This window comes from Callospermophilus lateralis, chromosome 2 (assembly GCF_048772815.1).
Source record: "Callospermophilus lateralis isolate mCalLat2 chromosome 2, mCalLat2.hap1, whole genome shotgun sequence".
Lineage (NCBI taxonomy): Eukaryota > Metazoa > Chordata > Mammalia > Rodentia > Sciuridae > Callospermophilus > Callospermophilus lateralis.
In genome coordinates this window covers 197662267-197666106 of record NC_135306.1, presented here as the reverse complement: position 1 = coordinate 197666106, position 3840 = coordinate 197662267, and the positions used below count along the sequence as shown (strand labels likewise).

The following is a 3840-nucleotide window of genomic DNA, read 5'->3' as shown; positions in this document are numbered from 1 at the left end:
AGAATCCAGGCAGAATCCAAAGTATTGACCTTTGGGAAATAGTGGCTGAACTAGTATAAACGTTAAACTTAAGAATCAAAGGAGTTTTTTTGTTGTTGTTGTGTGCTTCATTGGTTGATTTTTTTTTTTTTCATTGCTTTTTTCTCCCCCAGTGCTGGAAATAAAACTCAGGGCCTCTGTAGTAGCCAAGCACTCTGCCACTCAGCCATATCCTATCCCTGAATTACAGTTTAAACTCTTTTATGTTGAGCAGTTTAGGAATCTGGACCAGTCCTCACTTCATCAGCATATATATAAAATTGGAACTACACAAGGAAGATTAGCATGGCCCCTGTTGGAGGATGACATGCAAATTCGTGAAGCATTTTGTATTTGAATAAAAGAGTCTGGGTTAGCAAAAACATCTCATAGGAAAAAGAATGGCAATGACCACGAGGCTATACAGAACAAAGCTTCAACAGCGCCATCATGTGGTTGAAAGACTAACTGCAAAAGAACCCTAATTCGACAGTTGGTGCCTGTGTAGTTGGGGGCAGGAAGCAGACCACTGGAACAGGTTCCAAACATACAAGACTTGGCCGATTCCAGAGTAGGATTGCAGGATGGGGAGGGGGCGGTCTTAAGGTTATGGTCTGAGTGGATTATCCCTGTCTTTCCCCCCAAATCATGGCATTTTAGGTAAATGGATGGAGTTGGAGAATATCATGCTAAGTGAAGTAAACCAATCCCCCAAATCCAAAGGCTGAATGTTCTCTCTGATAAGTGGATGCTGATCTCTAATGGGGGGAACATGGGAAAAATGGAGAAACTTTGATGGGGCAAAGGGGAGGTAGGGATAGGGTGGGGTGGGGGCATGGGGGTAGGAAAGAGGGTGGAATGAGATGGACATCATTACCCTAGGTACATGTATGACTGCACATATGGTGCAAAGCTACATCGTGTACAACCATAGAAATGTAAAGTTGTGGTGCATTTGTGTACAATGAATCAAAATGCATTCTGCTGTCATATATACCTAATTAAAAATAAATAAATAAATAAATTTTTAAAAATTAAAAAAAGACATACACACAGGTGGAAGAAGAGGGGGAGAAGCTAAACACACAGATATAAAAATAAAAAGAAGAATAAATTTACAATGCAAGCAGCTTGAAACTATATGAATCAGATTTGTTTATAATATTATAATGATACAGTCAAAAATCTCTTGAATCTTTAAGGAAAAACTCAGAGGAGCAACTTGCTAGGAAACTTGCTAATAGTTTCTCTACAACTATGTAAGACTACTTACGTAGATTGGAAACATGGTCAGAATTATTCATGTTTCCTTAAATCCATGAATCCATGCCCTTTGCAGAATGATTACAGGGTTTTTTTTTTTTTTTTTTTTTTTTTTTTTTTTGCTTGTTTTGTGATATTGAGATTCAGGTGTGTGTGTGTGTGTTACTAAGGATTGAACCCAGGGCCTTGTGCATGCAAGGCAAGCACTCTACCAATTCAGTTATATCCCCAACCGTTTAGATATTGGGGATTGAACCCAGGAGCACTCTACCACTGAGCTGCACCCCGTCCTTTTATTTTTTGAGACGAGATCTCATAAATTGCCCAGACTGGCCTCTGGTGGGTGATCCTCCAACTTCAGCCTCACAAGTGGCCAGGATTACAGACATGTGACCTCTCTCTTCCCCATGCAGGTCTTTCATGAAATGGAGATTTTTTCCTTACTCCTCCAATCTGAGCTGGTTTGTTGACTCCATTTGGCTAATAGCACAAAGCAGAAGTATTACTTCCCACTTTCAGATTCAAGGGTCCTTGAATGTCTGGGCTTGTCTTCTTGAACTTTTACAACCTCCATTTGAATAAGACCATATTCCATAGCCTCCTGGGAAGTGAGAGTTCACACAGAAGAGAGTCAGCCAGCTGACCCTTTCTACCAGGGCACAAGACTCGTGCAATAGTGTACACAGCCCAGCAAGGTCAAACCTCCTCAGACCACCCAGCTAGCCCCTGGGCACCCGTCCAGGGCCACCCTAGACCTACCAGGTCCTCACTGACTGAATAACACCTGAGCTAAATAAATGTTCCTTGTTTTAAATAAACATAATGTGGCACCGCTTATAAAAAATAAAATAAATGAAAAAGCCATGACAAAAAATGTTTAAATTTTCTTCACTCCCAGATTTTCTATTGTTTCCAAATGAATAAGAATCTCTTTTTTTCACTGGGCACTGTGGCCCATACCTATAATCCATCCACTCGGGAGGCTGAGACAGAAGGATCCCAAGTATGAGAACAGCCTAAGCAATTTAGCAAGGCCCTAATCAACTCAGTGAGACATTGTCTCAAAATTTTAAAAACAAAATTTTTTATTTTAAAAAGAGCTGAGGATGTGGCTCAATGATTGAGTGCCCTGGGTTAAATCCCCAGTACCAAAAAAGAAAAAAAGAAAGAAAAACAGAATCTCCTCTTTCCTGTTACCTGCATGTGATGATTCATTTGTTTATTTAATAGATTTCTTTGTTTCCTTTTTGGTGTAAGGTGCATTGATAGGCTCGGGCGAGGACATGTTGTAAAGGGCCTAAAATGACACAGATCTGAATTATATTCTAGTTCAGGAAGAAAGGAAATAAGCCTGACGAAATAAATCACCTGCGACATTTGAATTCAAACAACGTGGGGTCAATTTACAGATGTGTGACCTCTGAATAATTACTTAGTCTATCTGACATTTTGTTTCCTCATTTCACAAACAGGAATATTATTACCTGGCTCTCAGCATGATGGGGAGGGGCAAAGCCATTTGCATGGGTCACAATACCTCTGTTCCCTGCCCCCCCTACTAGGGATTGAACCTAGGGTGCTCTACCACTGAGCCACATCTCAACTTCTAATTATTTTTTATTTTGAGACAGGGTCCTCCTAAACTGCCCAAGCTGGCTTGGAATTTTTAATCCTCCTTCCCCAGCCTTCTGTGTGCTGGAATTACAGACGGGCTGTGCTGTGTCCTGCCACTTTTTGCTTCTTTACTTGGTTTGCTGACATTTCAGGTTGGTCCTGTGTACCATCTTCTCTAAGGGCAGTGGAACGCTCCCTGTTGGCAGGAGCCTTTGCTGTCAAAAGTTCCTCAGATTAAGAGTCAGGGCAAGACCGGCTCAGCAGCCTGAAAGATTGACTTAGGGGAGACTGAGAAAGGAGAGCGTGTTAATGAATCTATGTGTCAACCTAACTGGCCTAAGGGATGTCCAAATAGTTGGTAAGACATTGTATCTGGGTGTATCTGTGAGTGTTTCAGGGAGAAATCAGCATTAGAATCCCTAGATGGTCTTAAAGATTGCCCCACCAACAGCAGCGGGCATCCACCGGTCCACTGAGTGCCTGAGTAGGACAAAAAGGCAGAGGAAGAATGAACTCCCCGTCTGCTTCAGCTGGCACCTCCCGTCTGCGGCCCTGGGACATGGGCGTTTCAGTTCTCAGACCTTCAACTCCAACTGGAACTTAGACCGTTGGTCCCTGGGGTTTTCGGGCCTTTGGATTTGGACTGGAACTATCCCACCAACTTCCTTGGTCTCCAGCTTGCAGACTGCAGATTGTGACTTCTTAGTTATCATAATCAGGTGAGCCAATCCCTAATAATAAATCTCTATTTATTTATATTTGTTTTATTTTATTTTGGTTGGTATAGGGGATTGAACCCAAGGGTACTTACCCACTGAGCCACATCCCCAGCCCTAGCCCTTTTAATTTTTTGAAACAGGGTCTCCATAAGTTGCTTAGGGTCTGGCTAAATTGCTGAGGCTGGCTTTGGACTTAAAATCCTCTTGCCTCAGCCTCCCGAGTCGC

The 3840-nt window shown here is 42.2% G+C and overlaps 1 non-coding gene across 1 annotated transcript; it reads left to right on the top strand.

Annotated features, from left to right (window-relative positions):
* The first annotated feature begins 272 nt into the window (after positions 1-272).
* LOC143393189 (U6 spliceosomal RNA) lies at positions 273-376 on the top strand. The gene has a single exon (XR_013090505.1). It is a non-coding gene; the product is annotated as a U6 spliceosomal RNA (small nuclear RNA).
* The last annotated feature ends 3464 nt before the right edge of the window (positions 377-3840 follow it).